Below are 21,751 nucleotides of genomic sequence, written 5' to 3' on the forward strand. Positions count from 1 at the left end.
CCTGGGTAGGGTGAAGAGAAAGAGGTGGAGCTGCCCTTCTATTTCTGACATCACAGAGGATGTAGAAGCCTAGAAGGTCTGGACTATGCCTGCTCCATCACCCCAATGGAGACATCAGCATGAGCCTTCATTGGACACTCTTACCTGAGAGACATTCAACTGGATTGCAAACGTCCTGAGTGAGTCCTTTCCTATTCTTGTAGTTCCCCTACGCCATGCTCCTCCATGTAATGGAGGCAGTAGGAGGAAGAAAGAGGAGAGACATCTACTTTTTTCCTGTCCCTACTGCAGGTGTCTCACTCAGTTGGAAGAGAGGCTGCACCAGGGCAGGGGAGATTTCCATTGTACAAGAGTCTGGAGGTTGTATGTTATACTGACTGGATTTGTACTTATCTGAGTGGGACTAGGAGACAAGGGATTTCCTAAGCCATTCATACCCAAGAAGAATTGATCTCCCTTTTCTCTAAACAGAGAAAACATAACAATATTCTTATAAATCATATTTTCTGATTTCCTAGTGTTGACTTAGGAGCAGCAAGTCTGAGTCTGGACCCTGGGGCTCCAGCCCACTGGGTTCTGAGGACACTGCAGACCAGAGCCAACCAAACAGCACCAGACCCAGAGTGATTCTCACACACCGCTGGGGAGCAGCCCAGCCCTGGGGAGACCCCGAGTGGGAGCTTTCTGTCACCCACTACAAAGGCCCCATCACTTCCAGGGTACCTGAGTCTCAGAGGTATTTCCTACCTTATTACTGAGAGCTGTAATTGTGTGTGTATGTGTGTGTGTGCTCCTCTGCATCCACAGCTAGGTGTCAAGTTCATGTGTGAGCTTGCATCTTTGCCTTGCCATTGTTTCTACCTGGAATTTCAGGCTCTTGTCCTCTGCTTCCTCTCTGAATGATTTCTCAGTCTTTCTCCCATCATAGCAGTGATTGTCTCTGTATGTCAGACCGACAGTATTTCTCTGATGTCCCCAAAATATGGCATGAGGGAGAGATTCAGGACCAACTCCACACAGAAGAATAATGCAACGATAATCTGAAAGAGATTTTTCTCTTTATTTCTGAGATGTTTCTCTAGTTTAAATCTTTTACTTACTTGTGTAATACAATGACCAACTACACACTGAACAATCATCCCAGAAATAGAACATTTCTAACAACATATACCTCCCTCTGTGTTCCTATTCACTCCAGTTCACAGTCCACAGCCCCTGGGTAACAATTTCATGCTGTACATGTTTATGATTCCTTTCTTTTATTTGTGATGTTATCACTTACATATGCATGTTTATATAATATATTGCTTAGTTTTCTTGAAACTTTATTTAAGGGGTATTCTATGGGTTCTTAATATTTAATCTCAACACTATACTAAAAGAATGTATGGCTCATGTTTTTCAATACTGTGTAGCTCAACTTATTTATCTTTTCTCTATAAATGCCTATCCTCTCCTTTTTTTTTTTAATGTTTATTTATTTATGATAGTCACAGAGAGAGAAAGAGACACAGGCAGAGGGAGAAGCAGGCTCCATGCACCGGAAGCCCGATGTGGGATTCGATCCCGGGTCTCCAGGATCGCGCCCTGGGCCAAAGGCAGGCGCCAAACCGCTGCGCCACCCAGGGATCCCTATCCTCTCCTTTTTTACAGTCATGAAGACTGCTGCTAGGCACACACATCTACATGTCTCCTGCACATTTTTGCAAAGCGATTCCTAGGTATAGTGTTAGGAATGGAAATGCTGAGTCCTGAGGTGCATGAATGTACCATTTTATAAGATTCAGCCGTATGGTTTTTTCGAAGTGATTGTACTGATTTACATTCCCAGCAGCCGTGTTTCAGATTTCTATCAATCTACATTCTCACCAATACCTGATTTTGTCTACCTTTTAAATTTTTGCAATAGAACTAATAATAATATCATCTCACAGTGAAGAGAGATGCATTTGTCTTAGTAGTAATGTGCAGTATTTTCTCTATTTTTATGGCCCAAACATATTTCTTTCTTTTTTTTTTTTGAGAAAGTTCTGTTCATCTTTTGCCGACTTCCAAGCCGAATTTTTTCCCTTTTCCCTAGTGATTTTTGGAATCTTAAAATCCTTCCTTCCATTGATCCTTAGATGACTACATTTGTGCAAATAGCTTCTCCAGATTTGTGAATATTTTTAGACTTTTTTTACATTTGATTCCATAAAGAGAAACTTTTCATTTTTATAGAGTCAAAGGTATCACATTGGTCAGTCTGTTTTATACAGCTGTCGTCTTGCTATCTTTATACAGGTATCATCTCATTTAAATAATCTTTCTATAAGAGCAGCTATATTTCTTTCTACAGTTTCCACTTGAAATTTAGATCTTAAATCGATAAGGAGTTGATTATCATAAATGATGTAAACAGAGATTCAGTAACCTCTGTCCATATGGAGAACCGGTTAGTCTGCTCCATTTACTAGATGGTGCCTTCTATATCCTTGACATTCCATGTGCTTCTCCCATGTCTCAGAACTCCCCACATGTCTGAATCCTATACAGGGCTCTGTGTCCTTTTCTGTGGGTCAGATGGTCTACTCCTGTGCTAGCACCCAACTGTCTTAGATACTATATAACATGGAAATAAATCTTGTCTGATACAGCAATTCCTCCTGTCCTTCTAAAGAAATTTTGGTATGTTCCTTTTAATCCTCCACATAAATCTTAGAATCTAGGCACCCTTCTCCTTGCTTGTGTCCCCTTCCTTGGTATATTACCAAGTTTCCACAGAGCCTCTCCTGGTATTTTGTTCATAAGTTGTTCCCATAACCTACCAGGGAAATCTATGCCCAAGTCTGGTGAGGTGGCAGCCAGCAACAGGGCCCCTAAAAATGAAAGAAACAGAAAGACACAGAAAAGTGAGTCCTTCTTCTTCCTGTTGGGAAGTAATTCTCTCATTCACTGGAAGCTTTGGAAACTTGCTCACAGCTTTCTTGTCTATCCCCAGGGCTCCCATGGGAGTCTTGGCTAGATGACCACACAGGGTCATCAGAGACCTGCTTCTCATGGCTGCAGTGTCTCTCTTGCCCTCCCCTGCAGCCTGAGCCACTGAAGTCACACGATCTTCATGATTCTTTTCCTGGAACTGCTTGTTCTGTTGAGAAACAACAGTTTCTCTTTCACATCCTATAAATATGGGCCTACAACTATCAGCCAACTCTTCTGGAGGGAGGGGCCCAAGTCAAAAGCTATCATTCTTCCTGTTATTTTCACGCTCTACCTAGGCAGGACTTAAGCTCTCCAACCTCTTGTCTGTGCGGTGAGCTCAGGAGCATCCAGGGCCTGCATTTCAGGGAGGACAGGTCTGTGCAATGTTTCTGTGTCCGAGGCTCTGAGGATACTTCATGAGATTCAGCATTTTCTGTTGTGTTAGTGGAAATATGTGTGACCTCTGACATCAGAAACCTATTTTTTCTTTGGAGCTGGTGAGTGAAGAAACTATGCATGTGCAATGATGGGATACTGGCTTTGAACTTGGAGAACTGAGCAGTAAAGCTGGTAAGTGGAGAGCAGAGATTTCATCCAGATGCTCATGCCAACCTCTGTGAAGAAGAGAGTACAATTATCTGAAGATGTCTCTTTTCTTCTTCATTTTTAAAATGTGAATGTTGTAAGAAAATTTGAAGTAAGCAGAATGTGTACTAGATGACTACAATTGGAAACTAAGTCATGTTATCATGGAAATTAGCCATTCATACCATAGAGTTATTTTAAAACTCTGAGTTTTCATAATGATAGCAATGCAAAACAATCCTTAGTTGGACACTTTTTTCATCTGTTCAGGCCCTAACAAATTCCACAGACTCAAGGCTTATGAACAGAAATTTATATTTCATACTTCTGGAAGTTAGGAAGAACCAGTTAAAGGCATCTATAGATTTAGGTATTTACTGAGAGCTCATATCCAAGGTGAACATTTCCTCCTGTCACCTCCCATGGCAGAAGGGACTCTGGGGATCTTCTAATGGGACCAGGTTTGGAAAAGGACAGTAGGATTTGGCATTCATATTCTTTTGGAGTCTAAGTAGAACATAGGACAATACAATAGTATATAATAGTATATAAGTGTAAAAATGAAAATTTAAATAGAAAAAAGAAAGAATATAAACAGGCTATCAGAATGGAACAATACACTAAATATTGAGCTTACTTTGGTCTGTTTGTTAGAAGAAACTACATTCCAAAATTGTAAAGAAAGAAAAACTAAACTAAAAATAAAAATAAATGCATTGAAAGGATTGTAACTGTAAAGATGAAAATTAAAAAAGCCTTTTTAATTTTATTATTTTTTAAAAGATTTATTTATTTGTGTGTGTGTGTGTGAGAGAGAGAGAGAGAGAGAGGCAGAGACATAGGCTGAGAGAGAAGCAGGCTTGCTCAGGGAGCCTGATGTGGGACTCTATCCTGGATCCCAGGATCACGCCCTGAGCCAAAGGCAGACACTCAACCACTGAGTCACCCTAGCATCCCAAAAAAGACTTTAAAAAGAAATGAGAATATAATAAGACAGGTAAAGAGAACAGAATACTACACTAGATTCTATGTGTATTTTGGTCTGTTTGTTAGAAGTAACTGAATCCCAAGATTCTGAAGAAAGAAAAATTTATATATATACAAAAATAAGATTAAATACAATGAAAGGATAGCATGTAACTGGAAAATGAAAGTTAAAAAAGACTTAAGAAAAGAGTTGATAATATAAGAAGTTGGTTGACAAGGAAAGAGAAAAAAAATTAAAATGGAAAGAGTAAAGAATCATGGGAAAAAAACCCATGAATTCTATATACTATTTACCCCTAGAGCTGAAGTTCTGTAGTTCTGTGTAATCAGTAAACTTGGTTTTAGCCAGATGGTCTTGTTGATCTTCTGGGGGAGGAGCCTGTTGTACTGATTCTCAGGGGTCTTGGCCCAAGCAGAATTGCACCTCCCTTGCCAGGGGGCCAGGGTAGGTAATCTGCTTCCTATTGCTCTACGTGTCTTTGTTCCATGAAGGCTTTCTGTGCCACTTTAGAGGATGAGAATAAAGATGGTGGCCTCCCAATCTCCAGCCCTGGAGCCAAAAGCTCACTCTCCCCCGCCCCGCCCCCAGACTCCTCAGCACCCTCAGGGAAAAGCAGTCAATCATTCCCATCTCCCTGGTCTCGGTCAGCACTCCGTGCTCACACAGCCTGTGACCGAGCATTTCTTTCTCAGGCATGTGACTTAGCTCAACTCTGGAAACCCTGCAGACTCCTGCATTACACACCCCTGCCGCTCCTCCTGGGAGTCGGGGGGAGGGTGGGCAGTCTCTCAGAATCTTTGAGGCTTGCTGGGCCCCTGCTGGGAGGGCGGTCACTGGACCCTGCTCCGGTTCCTTGTTTATGGCAACACCTAGCTGAATGCCCACTCCTGGGCTTACTGATTACAGACAGGCTCCCTGCTCCCATTCCTGGGAATTCTGCCACACTCAGGCACCACTGTTCTTTCTGTGATCCCAGGGATCCTGAGACCACTGTCCCACCTAAGATTCTGCCTCCTTTCAGCACCTCAGCACCTTTCAGGCAGGAACATCCCTCACTGGAGCAGACTTCTAAAAGTTCTGCTTTTGTGCTCTAGTGCTATGTCACTTCCTGGTAGTCTGCTTATAGAGGCTCCATTTCCCCCACAGTTTTTCTTCCCATATATCACCTCGGATTCACTTCTCTGTCAGTTTTCTATTTGTAGAATTGGAGCAATTCTTTTCTTAGATCTCTGCTTGAGTTTGCAGGTGTTCAGAATGATTCAATAGCTGAATTTCTGGGACCAGACAAAACTAAGGTCTCTTACTCCTCTGCCATTTTGGACTCCTTCCTACAGCTAGCTACTTTATAATCATTGTTTGGAATTCTAGTTCCAACATCTTACTTATATCTGTATTGATTAAATTCCTGACTGTGAGTATTACCACCTGTTCTTTCCTTTCTGTTGAATTTCTGTCTGATCATTATGTACAAAAAGAAGAGAAAGAAAAGAAAACAATACCACCACTACCAACAACAGAAAAAAATAACCAAACTAGAAGAAAACAAAAACAAAACAAAATAGGAAAAATCAAGGCAGATACAAAACAGAACAAAACAAAATACTAGATCTTGGTTTTATTTTGGTCTGCTTATTTAAAGAAATTAGAAACTAAAATAGGAAAGAAAGAACAGCATATATATACAAAACCAAAGTAAAATAAAATACAATAAATAAAAACACAAAGAATAAAAAAAAAATTGAAAAAATAAGAAAATAGCTGGGGGAAAAAAAGAAAACTGAAAGATTAAAGGAAGAAGGAAAAAACCCACAAATACTATACACTGTTTTCCCCAAGAGCTGAAGTTTTCAATTCTCTATGATTGGCAAACTTGGTACTAAGCAGTTGTTCCTGCTGGTCTTCTGGGGGAGGGGCCTGTTGCACTGATTCTCAAATGCCTCAGTACTTGTGGAAATGCACCTCCCTTGCCAGGAGGCCAGGCTCAATGTAATCGGCTCTGGATTCCACTGTGTGGCACTGTTTTGCTCCCTGAAGATTTTCAGCACGGATGAGGGGAGGAATATGGAGGCACCAGGGTCTATAGCCCTGTATCTGAAAGGTCATATCCCCACTGTCCAGTGAGTGAGAGGTCATATCCCTACTCTGTTCACACGCCCTGTGACTGAGCTTTTTTTTTTTTTTTTTTATCTCAGGCACCTGAGTTTCAAGTCTCCAAATTTTACAGACTCCTGAGGCATAGACTTGCATAGTTCCTCCTGGGGGAGGAAGGGGGGGTCTCACCATGATTCTGCCTTTTGCTGGGCCCCTCCCAGGAAAGCAGTCCGGGACGGCGCAGCTGTTTGCAGTTTATGGTAACACCAAGCAGAAACGCGGTGCCTAGATCTGCTGTTTTCAGCCAGCTACCCCAGTCCAGTGCCTGGGAGCTCTGCTACACTCAGACACCCCCTTCTTCTTGTGACCCTGGGGATCCTGAGACCATGCTGTCCACTTGGGATTCTGCCCCAGTTCGTCATCACCTGAGCACCTTTAAGCCAGGGATGTCCCTCACTGTAGTAGACTTCTAAAAGTTCCAATTTTGCATTCTGATGCTTATAATACTTTATGGTAGCTTCCTTAAGCCAATCTCTCCCCTCACCATATCCTCAAATATATCGCCCAGATTCAAGTCTCTGTACCTCCTTCCTTAGAAAAAGTGGTGGCTTTTCTCTTTGTAGAATTGCAGCATTTTTTTTCTGCATTGGGCTCTGTGCTGAGTATGGAGCCTGCTTAAGATTTTCTCTTTCCATCGAAAGATGAATGGATAAAGAAGATGTGGTATATGTATACAGTGGAATATTACTCAGCCATTAGAAATGACAAATACCCACCATTTGCTTCGATGTGGATGGAACTGGAGGGTATTATGCTGAGTGAAATAAGTCAATTGGAGAAGGACAAACATTATATGGTCTCATTCATTTGGGGAATATAAAAAATAGTAAAAGGGAATAAAGGGGAAAGGAGAAAAAATGAGTGGGAAATATCAGAAAGGGAGACAGAACATAAAGACTCCTAACTCTGGGAAATGAACCAGGGGTGGTGGAAGGGGAGGTGGGAGGGGGGTGGGGGTGACTGGGTGATAGGCACTGAGGTGGACACTTGACGGGATGAGCACTGGGTGTTATTCTATATGTTGGCAAATTGAACACCAATAAAAAGTAAATTTATAAAAAATTATTTTATTTTATTTTATTATTTATTTTATTATTATTATTTTAATAATAAACAAACAAACAAAAATGTATTATCTCCCACTGTTATACATCATTGGCTTCAATTGTGTAGGTCTCCATGCCCCTTTACCCTGAAATTCCATGTTTTTCCCCCACCCTGGGGTGATGCTGGTAGAGTTTCTCCATCCTCCTGTCTGATCCTCAACTCTAACTAGCTTTAGGGAGGTGGACATCTTCTGTGGCATGTGGGGAGTGCACTTCACGAAACTAGTGCTGAGTAGTTTTGATGTGCTTGCTGTTGCCATAGGCTCTGAGATGAAAAAGACTGCTCCAGACATACATGACAATTTGCAACTTAAAACAAAATTTCTATATTCTAAACCCAGATAACTTATTTAATGACTTAACAAATAGTTATTTTTCAAGGGAACAGTGCATTAGGATTGGGTTTAGGAAGACAGATCATTTTAAAAATTGCTTTCAAGAAACTAATACTCTTAGAGATAAAAGAAAGTGTTAGGTTAAATCCATTCCTTTCTAGTGGAGAAAAAACTGTATCCTCCTGGAAGAGGATCTGAAGGCAACCTGACTTCCACTTGAGAATGAACTTATTGGACTATGTCCAAGTGGTTAGCTCTGGAAGAAAGGATTTCCTCAGGATGGTCTTCATTTCCTTGGCATCTAATTCAAGGGTGCATCATTTCTTCAGTCAGCTAAAGCAGAGAATGACATGGTCACCCAAGAAGTGGATGTACCTAAGAAGGCTAAGGAATACTTCACTAGTGAAGAAGTCATGAAGTCAGTCTCCAGTTCATTTTATAGAGAGGGTACAGATCTAAGGATTTCATGATGGTGCTGTACTCCTTCATGGGAATCCCAGACTCTGTGCCACCCTCTAGAGAGATTCATCACCCATTCCAAAGAAACAACAGCAGGTATTCAGACACTACTCCAAATCATCTTCATTCTGAACACCAAGGGTGTCCTGCAAACACTGTCTGGTGATTCCCATCTGCAGAGAGATTACCTTGTCATTGAGGATCTTCTCACTGATGTAGACAGGTTTTTTAGTGGAACATGTTTCCTGATGTCAGAGAGACCCTTGTTCAAGGTGTTCCTAAGTTCTTAGAAGTCATGCAATCAAGGGTCAAGGCTAGAGACCTAGGATATGATGGGTTCACACACCCACTTCTTCTGGGGGATTTTCATGGATAATCTCCCAGATATTCTGCAGGAGTCATTCCTCTCAGAATGCACTTGTGCTGAGATCCTTGTTCAGCTTGCTCTGATGATATGGAACCACTTTTCCAGGTTACATATGATTTTGGCAAACTTCTTGAGATTCATGCGGAACTCTTGGATGCAGGCATGATGGTGAAGTCGTATCAGCTAACCTGCATCTCCTTCACAGTTATACAGGTTTTGCATGACTGCCACTACTTGGGCACATCCCACAGTACCACACTGGTGAAATGAGAATAGTGGCAAGTATGTCAGTGGTCCTCACCACCCCAGTGGGAGCTGAGTCCTCCTCCTCATACCCAATTCCTTGCAATGGATTGATGAAGGAGATATGGCAGCTGCCACAGTCCCCACTCAGTGCAATGCTCACTGGGGTACTGGATGCTGTCTTCAGGGTTCCCTGACCACAGAAACCACCCTCAGCAGTGTGCCTTCTCCCAAGGCCTTTTCAATGGTCATGGCACCTGCTGCATATAACACCCTCTGGCATGGCAGAGCAGAGGTGAAGGATGTGGGTAATGTGGTGTGAAGGGATAGGACTGGCTACATTACACTGCTGACCAGTGGAGTAACCTGAAGAAGGAAGAACAGAGGAGTTAGAAGCATGGGTGAACAGAGAAACAAGAATATCAGCCTCAGCATCAAGTTCAGGCCATCAGATCCACACCCACGCTGCTAACAAAGATGTTTTGAGTACAGAGTGAGTAAAATCCTCATTCAGGAATATGCACACATGTAAGGAAGGAGACCATTGAGGAATACTCTGAGCTGTGATGCCAGGGTCAGTGCCAAAGCAGTTTACAGACAAGAGAGAATTTAAGCAGCAAAACATCATGAGGGTCACTCAGTCAGGACTCAAGAAGATACAGGTTCTTCCTCCACCCAAACTGATTTAGCAGAACAACATGGTGGATACCTGCAGGGTAGTGATGATTTTGTGCCAGCTGTCCACATCCTTCAGTGCTTAGGATCTATATGTTCTTATTACATTTGTCTTTAGAGTCAAGAATAAACTTTTGATTAATATTGAAAAGTGCATTTTCTTTCCTCTTGAGACATTTCTTCATAAAAGTCTGGCATCTTTTTTTTTTTTTAAAGATTTCATTTATTTATTCATGAGTGACACACACACAGAGAGGCAGAGACATAGGCAGAGGGAGAAGCAGGCTCCATGCAGGGAGTCCAGTGTGGGACTGGATCCCAGGACTCCAGGATCACACCCTGAGCCAAAGGCAGATACTCAACAATTGAGCTACCCAGGCATCCCAGTCTGACATCTTTTAATACAAAGTGCATACCTAAGGAAAGCCTGTGCCTTTTTAACTTGAACATCTAAGTCACAACAAAATTCCCAAGTAGTTTCCCATCTATTTTAAGCAGCACCCATGTTTGCACATGATTGTTTGTCATTGTGTCTGTTGTTATAAGTACTTAAGGTCTTCCATGAGTATAAGTTTCTCTTGTAGGCTGAACTCTGCAGAGAGATTGCAAGCATTTTTAGGACAGGAATAGAAAAGAGAATTGGCTGGGATTACCTAATAGTTTCTTCTCCTGCTTGCTACACACAATGCTTTTGCCTTGTGTGCTTTTACAATCCCACAAGTTATGAGTGCCTACTAGCTAATAGGTCTTAAAAAAAATCTACCACTTCTACATGCATGAATACAAGTTTTTAAAGTACAAGACTGCCTCCTTGAATGAGGAGTTGCCCTGGGAGCCCCATGAGGCCTTTCTGTTCCATGAAGGGCTGTCTGCTCAGCCAACCTGTGGGGCCCAATGATGCTGCTGGAGACCCATCCTCACACCCACCTGCCACTGTTCTGCCATCATATCCAATTGTTTCCTGTGTGGTAAAATTTAACAGTCATCTGTAGGCCTCATCATGCACCTTCATGCTCTCCTTCTCAGGACAGCCAAGATACTTCTTTTGGGATGGATCCTGCTTGCTTCATTTTCCCCCCAGACTCCTCTGCCTGAACCAGCCCCAAGGCCTGGACTCACCCTTCCCACTGAGGTTATAGGCAAGCTCTGCCCAAGGCAATGTGAACCTTTTCACATTGAATGCTGAGCCTCAGTGCCCTCTGGGATAGTCCAAAACTGGTTCTAGCCCCAGGTAGCTCTAGAAAGAAGGAAAGGAATTGTGTTGGCTTGGGGTTGCCTGAGGAAGAGCCTAGAGAGAAGGAGGGAAGTGAAGCTGGGAAGGAGAGTGGAATTTGAAGGTTTTACTGCTCTAGCATCTCTCTTGGGCAGAGCTCCATCATTTCTGGTTAAAGAAAATGGCAAGGCCCAGCCCCAGCAGGAAGGAGCTCAGAGAGGGCTTGGCTTCTATTCCTGGAAATGATTCCAGTTTTCAAAAAAGGTGTGCACTGGACACACATCTATTCTAGATGGCAGGGAGAATTCAGGGCCTGCATGAACCCCACAGTGGGTGTCATTGTGGGGCCTGCATGAACCCCAGAAAACTAGAGGTGTGGGCTTGCCCTGATGTCTTTTTTCTTTTTAATAATACATTTATTTTTTATTGGTGTTCAATTTGCCAACATATAGAATAACACACAGTGCTCATCCAGTCAAGTGCCCCCCTCAGTACCTGTCACCCATTCACCCCCACCCCCTGCCCTCCTCCCCTTCCACCACCCCTAGTTCTTTTCCCAGAATTAGGAGTCTTTATGTTCTGTCTCCCTTTCTGATATTTCCCACCCACTTCTTCTCCCTTCCCTTCTATTCCCTTTCACTATTATTTCACTATTATTTATATTCCCCAAATGAATGAGAACATATAATGTTTGTCCTTCTCTGACTGACTTATTTCACCCAACATAATACCCTCCAGTTCCATCCACGTTGAAGCAAATGGTGGGTATTTGTCATTTCTAATGGCTGAGTAATATTCCATTGTATACATAAACCACATCTTCTTTATCCATTCATCTTTCGAAGGACACCTAGGCTCATTCCACAGTTTGGCCATTGTGGACATTGCTGCTATAAACATCGGGGTGCAGGTGTCCTGGCGTTTCATTGCATCTGTATCTTTGGGGTAAATCCCCAACAGTGCAATATAAGGGAAGGGAGAAGAAATGTGTGGGAAATATCAGAAAGGGAGACAGAACATAAAGACTCCTAACTCTGGAAAACGAACTAGGGGTGGTAGAAGGGGAGGATGGCGGGGGGTGGGGGTGAATGGGTGACGGGCACTGAGGGGGGCACTTGACGGGATGAGCATTGGGTGTTATTCTGTATGTGGGCAAATTGAACACCAATAAAAAATAAATTTATTATAAAAAAAGAAAATTTGAATTAAGCAAAATGTTTACTGATTATCTCATGTTGGAAACTATGCTATATTGTAATGCTATCCATCCTCAATACCCTAGAGCCATTTCAAACCTATAAGTTTTGATCATGAGTAGTAAGGCAAAATAAACCTTTTTTGGGCATATTTTTCTTCTATTCAGCTATAGCAAAAATATAACAGATGGCTGGTTTAGAAATGCAAATTTTTACTCATAGCTCTGGATGATAGGAAGGTCCAGATCAAGGCCCCTATATGTATCATGGCAATTCAAGGAAGTCATTACTATGTTACTGATGGGGCCTCTCACCATCGGCTGTGAGTGAGGAAACTAAGATTTATTTATTTATTTATATAAATTTATTTTTTATTTTCTGAATTTTTTTATTTTTATTTTTTTAAATAATAAATTTACTTTTTATTGGTGTTCAATTTGCCAACATACAGAATAACACCCAGTGCTCATCCCCTCAAGTGCCCCCCTCAGTGCCTGCCACCCAGTCACCCCCACCCCCCGCCCTCCTCCCCTTCCACCCCCCTTCGTTTGTTTCCCAGAGTTAGGAGTCTTCGTGTTCCCTCTCCCTTTCTGATATTTCCCACTCATTTCCTCTCCCTTCCCTTCTATTCCCTTTCACTATTATTTATATTCCCTAAATGAATGAGACCATATAATGTTTGTCCTTCTCCGATTGACTTAGTTCACTCAGCACAATACCCTCCAGTTCCATCCACGTCGAAGCAAATGGTGGATATTTGTCATTTCTAATGGCTGAGTAATATTCCATTGTATACATAAACCACATCTTCTTTATCCATTCATCTTTTGATGGACACTGAGGCTCCTTCCATAGTTGGATTTAAATTGAGCTCTGATTACAGCTGCTCCTACTGAATTCCAGGCACTGTGCTAGGCACTATGGATACCAACATCAATCCTGATCCCTCAAAGTAGTTACAATTTACTAAGGGAAGAAGGTGTATTAATAGATGACCAAGTCACAGAGTGATAAATACAATGACAGAGAGAGTATGAGAAAATGGAGGAGGGCCATCTAATTCAGCACTGCAGAAGCAGAAAAATTTTACAAAAAGGTGGAGCTTGACATGAGACTTGAAGAGTAAGCAGCGTTTCCCACATTGAACCGGGAGGGGGAAACTAATGCCAGGCAGAAGGAACAGCAAGGACACAAGTCAGAAGTATGGGACCATACATCAACCATAAAAAACTGTAGTAATTAAAGCAGTTTGGTACCAAAGAAAAAAAATAAATCAGCTCGTCAGCACCACGTGTATTTACAGTCCCAACTACATAGGTGAATTTATGGCTATCATCTGCTGAACTTTATTCAGTGAATATTTTATCAAAAACCTATGATGTAATAGGTGCTATATTAGTACAGGGTACAGCTGTGTAGAAAAATCACTGCCCTATGGACCTTACATTCTAATGGGATCGAACTGGAGCAGCTAAATGCCAGTAAATTAGGCAATCTAGAAGACATGGAAGCATTTCTGGAAAACCACAAACTAACAAAACTGGAACTGGAAGAAATAGAAAACCTGAACAGGCCAATAACTAGGGAGGAAATTGAAGCAGTCATCAAAAACATCCCAAGAACCCCTGAGAGGTGGGCACCATGGAAGTCTCCCACCTGTCCAAATGTTGCTTTTAGGGATTATATGGCTCCTCAGTGCTTATGAGGTTAATTCTAAATTTTTTGTAGTATATAAGTCCTTGCTTCAACCCTTCCATGTTCTCCCTAGACTCTGGCTTCTCTCCACCTTTATATCCTTGACCTACAGCCATATTAAAATTCTGTCCCCATAATCTATATTCACTCTCTGTCTGAAATGCATCCTTGTCACCCCTTCCTTTGCTTAGCTAAGCTAACTGAAGAATTTAGTTTAGCACTTATCACCATCTAATTTACTACATATTAGACTGATTTGTCCTTCTCCGATTGACTTATTTCACTCAGCATATGATATTAGGATTGCTTCCCCAGCTTTCTTTTGAGGTTTATTTGAATGGTAAATGGTTCTCCAACCTTTCATTTTCATGCTGTAGTTGTCCTTAGGTCCAAAATGAGTCTCTTAGCTTTAAATGATACACCGGACCTGATGGATTTCACAGATATCTACAGAACTTTACATTCAAATGCAACTGAATACACATTCTTCTCAAGTGCACATGGAACTTTTTCCAGAATAGACCATGTAATGGGTCACAAATCAGGTATGAACAAATACCAAAAGATTGGGATCATCCCCTGCATATTCTCAGACCATAATGCCTTGAAATTAGAACTCAATCACAACAAGAAGTTTGGAAGGATTTCAAACACGTGGAGGTAAGGGCCATCCTGCTAAAAGATGAAAGGGTCAACCAGGAAATTAAGGAAGAATTAAAAAGATTCATGGAAACTAATGAGAATGAAGATACAACCATTCAAAATCTTTGGGTTACAGCAAAAGCAGTGCTGAGGGGGAAATACATCACAATACAAGCAGCCATCCAAGATTTGAAAAGAACTCAAATACAAAAGCTCACCTTACACCTAAAAGACCTAGAGAAAAAACAGCAAATAGATCCTACACCCAGCAGAAGAAGGGAGTTAATAAAGATTCAAGCAGAACTAATGATATAGAGACCAGAAGAACTGAGGAACAGATCAACAAAACCAGCAGTTGGTTCTTTGAAAGAATCAATAAGGTAGATAAACAATTAGCCAGCCTTATTAAAAAGAAGAGAGAGAAGACTCAAATTAATAACATCATGAATGAGAAAGGAGAGATCACTACCAACACCAAGGAAATACAAACGATTTTAAAAACATATTATGAGCAGCTATATGCCAATAAATTAGGCAATCTAGAAGAAATGGATGCATTTCTGGAAAACCTCAAATTACCAAAACTGGAACAGGAAGAAATAGAAAACCTCAACAGGTTGATAACCAGGGAGGAAATTGAAACAGTCATCAAAAACCTCCTAAGACGTAAAAGTCCAGGGCCAGATGGCTTCTTAGGGGAATTCTATCAAATGTTTAAAGAAGAAATAATACCTATTTTACTAAAACTGTTCAGAAGGATAGAAAGGGACAGAAAACTACCAAACTTGTTTGATGAGGCCAGCATCACCTTATTTCCAAAACCAAAGACCCCACCAAAATAGACCAATACCCCTGATGAACACAAATGCAATAATTCTCAACAAGATACTAGCTAATAGGATCCAACAGTACATTAAGAAGATTATTCACCATGACCAAGTAGGATTTTTCCCCAGGATGCAAGAGTCGTTCAACACTCATAAAATGATCAACATGATGGGTCTCATCAACAAGAGAAAAAACAAGAACCATATGATCGGCTCAATAGATGCGGACAAAGCATTTGACAAAATACAGCATTCATTCCTGATAAAAACTCTTCAGAGTGTAGCGATAGAGGGATCATTCCTCAGCATCTTAAAAGCCACCTATGAGAAGCCCACAGCAAATATCATTCTCAATAGGGAAACACTGGGAGCCTTTCCCCTAAGATCAGGAACACAACAGGGATGTCCACTCTCACCACTCTTATTCAACAAGGTACTAGAAGTCCTAGCCTCAGCAATCAGACAACAAAAAGAAATAAACGGCATTCAAATTGGCCAAGAACAAGTCAAAATCTCCCTCTTTGCAGATGACATGATACTGTATGTAGAAAACCCAAAAGGCTCCACCCCAAGATTGCTAGAACTCATACAGCAATTCGACAGTATGGTAGAAAACAAAATCAATGCCCAGAAGTCAGTGGCATTTCTATACACTACAAACGAGACTGAAGAAAGAGAAATTAGGGAGTCAATCCCATTTAAATTGCACCCAAAAGCAGAAGATACCTAGGAATAAAGATAACCAAAGAGGTAAAGGATCTATACCCTAAAAACTACAGAACACTTCTGAGAGAAATTTAGGAAGACACAGAGAGATGAAAAAATATTCCATGCTCATGGATTGGAAGAATTAATATTGTGGAAGTGTCTATGCTACCCAGGGCAATTTACAAGTTTAATGCAATTCTCATCAAAATACCATGAACTTTCTTCAGGGAGTTGGAACAAATCATCTTAAGATTTATGTGGAATCAGAAATGACTCCAAATAGCCAGGGGAATATTTAAAAAGAACACCAGAGTCAGGGGAATCACAATGCCAGATTTCAGGTTGTACTACAAAGCTGTGGTCATCAAGACAGTGTGGTACTGGCACAAAAACAGACACATAGACCAATGGAACAGAATAGAGAATCCAGAAATGGACCCTCAACTCTATGGTCAACTAACACTCGACAAAGCAGGAAAGACATCCACTGGAAAAAGGATAGTCACTTCAATAAATGGTTCTGGGAAAATGGGACATTTACATGCAGAAGAATGAAACTGGACCATTCTCTTACACCATACACAAAGATAAACTCAAAATAGATGAAACATCTAAATGTGAGACTAGAATCCATCAAAATCCTAGAGGAGGCGATCCCTGGGGGCTCAGCGGTTTAGTGCCTGCCTTTGGTCCAGGGCGTGATCTTGGAGTCCCGTGAAAGTGTCCCGGGATCAAGTCCCGCGTCAGCCTTCCGGCATGGAGCCTGCTTCTCCCTCTGCCTGTGTCTCTGCCTCTCTCTCTCTCTCTCTCTCTCTCTCTCTATCTCTCTGTCATTCATGAATAAATAAATAAAATCTTAAAAAATAATAAAATAAAATAAAATTTTCAGATATTTTTTAAAAATCCTAGAGGAGAACACAGGCAACAGGCGTTTTGAACTTGACCACAGCAACTTCTTGCAATAGACATGTATGAAGGCAGGGGAAACAAAAGCAAAAATGAACTCTTGGGACTTCATCAAGATAAATGCTTTTGCACAGCAAAAGACACAGTCAACAAAACTAAAAGACAACCTACAGAATGGGAAAAGATATTTGCAAATGACATATCAGATAAAGGGCTAGTTTCCAAGATCTATAAAGAACTTCTTAAACTCAACAGCAAAGAAACAAACAATCCAATCATGAAATGGGCAAAAGACATGAAGAGAAATCTCACAGAGGAAGACATAGACATGGCCAACATGCACTTGAGAAAATGCTCTGCATCACTTGCCATCAGGGAAATACAAATCAAAACCACAATGAGATACCACCTCACACTAGTGAGAATGGGGAAAATTAACAAGACCGGAAACAACAAATGTTGGAGAGGATGTGGAGAAAAGGGAACCCTCTTGCACTGTTGGTGGGAATGCAAACTGGTACAGCCACTTTGGAAAACTGTGTGGAGGTTCCTCAAAGAGATAAAAATAGTGCTACCCTAGTATCCAGCAATTGCACTACTGGGGATTGTCTCCAAAGATACAGATGAGTGAAAAACCGAAACACCGGCACCCCAATGTTTACAGTATCAATGTCTACAATAGGTAAACTGTGGAAGGAGCCTCGGTTACCATCGAAAGATGAATGGATAACGAAAATGTGGTATATATATACAGGGAATATTACTCATCCATTAGAAACAACCAATACCCACTATTTACGTCAACGTGGATGGAACTGGAAAGTATTATGCTGAGTGAAGTCAGTCGAAAAGGACAATCATCATATCGTTTCACTCATATGGGAAATATTAAAAAAATAGTGAAGGAGATTATAGGGGAAAGGAGAGAAATTGAGTGGGAAATATCAGTGAAGTTTACAGAACGTGAGAGACACCTAACTCTGGGAAATGAACAAGGGGTAGTGGAAGGGGAGGTGGGTGGGGGGATGGGGTGACTATCTCTCAGGCACTGAAGGGGGCACTTGACGGGATGAGCACTAGGTGTTATACTATAAGTTGGAAAATCGAAATCCAATAAAAAAATATACAAAGAAAATGTTTGGTAAAATTCCCCTGGGAAACCATTGGGATCTGCACTCCTGTTTTTTGCGAGTTTTTTTTTTTAAATAAATTAATTTTTTATTAGTGTTCAATTTACCAACATACAGGATAACACCCAGTGCTCATCCCATCAAGTGTTCCCCTCAGTGGCCATCACCCATTCACTCCCACCCCCAGCCCTCCTCCCCTTCCTCCACTCCTAGTTCCTTTCCCAGAGTTAGGAGTCTTCATGTTCTGTCTCCCTTTCTGATATTTCCCACACATTTCTTCTCCCTTCCCTTATATTCCCTTTCACTATTATTTATATTCCCCAAATGAATGAGAACATACACTGTCCTTCTCCGATTGACTTACTTCACTCAGCATAATACCCTCCAGTTCCATCCATGTCGAAGCAAATGGTGGGTATTTGTCATTACTAATGGCTGAGTAATATTCCATTGTATACATAGACCACATCTTCTTTTTCCATTCATCTTTCGATGGACACCGAGGCTCCTTCCACAGTTTGGCTATTGTGGACATTGCTGCTAGAAACATCGGGGTGCAGGTCTCCCGGCGTTTCCCTGCATCTGTATCTTTGGGGTAAATCCTCAACAGTGCAATTGCTGGGTCGTAGGGCAGGTCTATTTTTAACTCTTTGAGGAACCTCCACACAGTTTTCCAGAGTGGCTGCACCAGTTCACATTCCCACCAACATTGTAAGAGGGTTCCCTTTTCTCCGCATCCTCTCCAACATTTGCGGTTTCCTGCCTTGTTAATTTTCCCCATTCTCACTGGTGTGAGGTGGTATCTCATTGTGGTTTTGATTTGTATTTCCCTGATGGCAAGTGATGCAGAGCATTTTCTCAAGTGCATGTTGGCCATGTCTATGTCTTCCTCTGTGAGATTTCTCTTCATGTCTTTTGCCCATTTCATGATTGGATTGTTTGTTTCTTTGCTGTTGAGTTTTAGAAGTTCTTTATAGATCTTGGAAACTAGCCCTTTATCTGATATGTCATTTGCAAATATCTTCTCCCATTCTGTAGGTTGTCTTTTAGTTTTGTTGACTGTATCCTTTGCTGTGCAAAAGCTTCTTATCTTGAAGAAGTCCCAATAGTTCATTTTTGCTTTTGTTTCTTTTGCCTTCGTGGATGTATCTTGCAAGAAGTTACTGTGGCCGAGTTCAAAAAGGGTGTTGCCTGTGTTCTCCTCTGGGATTTTGATGGAATCTTGTCTCACATTTAGATCTTTCATCCATTTTGAGTTTATCTTTGTGTCTGGTGCAAGGGAGTGGTCTAGTTTCATTCTTCTGCATGTGGATGTCCAATTTTCTCAGTACCATTTATTGAAGAGACTGTCTTTCTTCCAATGGATAGTCTTTCCTCCTTTATCGAATATTAGTTGACCATAAAGTTCAGGGTCCACTTCTGGGTTCTCTATTCTGTTCCACTGATCTATGTGTCTGTTTTTGTGCCAGTACCACACAGTCTTGATGACCACAGCTTTGTAGTACAACCTGAAATCTGGCATTGTGATGCCCCCAGATATGGTTTTCTTTTTTAAAATTCCCCTGGCTATTCGGGGTCTTCTCTGATTCCACACAAATCTTAAAATAATTTGTTCTACCTCTCTGAAGAAAGTCCATGGTATTTTGATAGGGATTGCATTAAACGTGTACATTGCCTTGGGTAACATTGACATTTTCACAATATTAATTCTGCCAATCCATGAGCATGGACTATTTTTCCATCTCTTTGTGTCTTCCTCAATTTCTTTCAGAAGTGTTCTATAGTTTTTAGGGTATAGATCCTTTACCTCCTTGGTTAGGTTTATTCCTAGGTATCTTATGCTTTTGGGTGCAATTGTAAATGGGATTGACTCCTTAGTTACTCTTTCTTCAGTCTCATTGTTAGTGTATAGAAATGCCATTGATTTCTGGGCATTGATTTTGTATCCTGCCACGCCGCCAAATTGCTGTATGAGTTCTAGCAATCTTGGGGTGGAGGCTTTTGGGTTTTCTATGTAGAGTATCATGTCATCGGTGAAGAGGGAGAGTTTGACTTCTTCTTGGCCAATTTGAATGCCTTTAATATCTTTTTATTGTCTGATTGCTGAGGCTAGGACTTCCAGTACTATGTTGAATAGCAGTGGTGAGAGTGGACATCCCTGTCTTGTTTCTGATCTTAGGGGAAAGGCTCCCAGTGCTTCCCCATTGAGAATGATATTTGCTGTGGGCTTTTCATAGATGGCTTTTAAGATGTCGAGGAATGTTCCCTCTATCCCTACACTCTGAAGAGTTTTGATCAGGAATGGATGCTGTATTTTGTCAAATGCTTTCTCTGCATCTAATGAGAGGATCATATGGTTCTTGGTTTTTCTCTTGCTGATATGATGGATCACATTGATTGTTTGACAAGTGTTGAACCAGCCTTGTGTCCCAGGGATAAATCCTACTTGGTCATGGTGAATAATTTTCTTAATGTGCTGTTGGATGCTATTGGCTAGTATCTTGTTGAGAATTTTTGCATCTATGTTCATCAGGGATATTGGTCTGTAATTCTCCATTTTGGTGGGGTCTTTGTCTGGTTTTGGAATTAAGGTGATGCTGGACTCATAGAATGAATTTGGAAGTACTCCATCTCTTTCTATCTTTCCAAACAGCTTTAGTAGGATAGGTATGGTTTCTTCTTTAAACCTTTGATAGAATTTCCCTGCGAAGCCATCTGGCTCTGGACTCTTGTGTCTTGGGAGGTTTTTGATGACTGCTTCAATTTCCTCCCTGGTTATTGGCCTGCTCAGGTTTTCTATTTCTCCTGTTCCAGTTTTGGTAGATTGTGGCTTTCCAGGAATGCGTCCATTTCTTCGAGATTGCCTAATTTATTGGCGTATAGCTGTTCATAATATGTTTTAAAATCGTTTGTATTTCCTTGGTGTTGGTAGTGATCTCTCCTTTCTCATTCGTGATTTTATTAATTTGAGTCTCCTCTCTCTTCTTTTTAATAAGGTTGGCTAATGGTTTATCTATCTTATTAATTCTTTCAAAGAACCAACTCCTGGTTCTGTTGATCTGTTCCACAGTTCTTCTGGTCTCGATTTTATTGAGTTCTGCTCGAATTTTAATTAACTCTCTTCTTCTGCTGGGCGTGGGGTCCATCTGCTGTTTTTTCTCTAGCTCCTTTATGTGTAACGTTAGGTGTTGTATTTGAGTTCTTTCCAGTTTTTGGATGGATGCTTCTATTGCGATGGATTTCCCCCTCAGGACTGCTTTTGCTGCATCCCAAAGATTTGAATGGTTTTATCTTCATACTCGTTAGTTTCCATGAATCTTTTTAATTCTTCCTTAATTTCCTGGTTGACCCTTTCATCTTTTAGCAGGATGGTCCTTAACCTCCATGTGTTTGAGGTCCTTCCAAACTTCTTGTTGTGATTTAGTTCTAATTTCGAGGCATTATGGTCTGAGAATATGCAGGGGACGATCCCAATCTTTTGGTATCGGTTCAGACCCGTTTTGCGACCCAGTTTGTGGTCTATTTGGAGAAAGTTCCATGTGCACTTGAGAAGAATGTGTATTC

General features: G+C 41.2%; 1 pseudogene; it reads left to right on the top strand.

Annotated features, from left to right (window-relative positions):
* LOC112659669 (transcription initiation factor TFIID subunit 9-like) overlaps positions 1-21,751 on the top strand; it is a 149,511-nt pseudogene that overhangs the window by 92,173 nt on the left and 35,587 nt on the right.

Source organism: Canis lupus, chromosome 11 (assembly GCF_003254725.2).
Source record: "Canis lupus dingo isolate Sandy chromosome 11, ASM325472v2, whole genome shotgun sequence".
In the NCBI taxonomy this organism is placed as follows: Eukaryota; Metazoa; Chordata; class Mammalia; order Carnivora; family Canidae; genus Canis; species Canis lupus.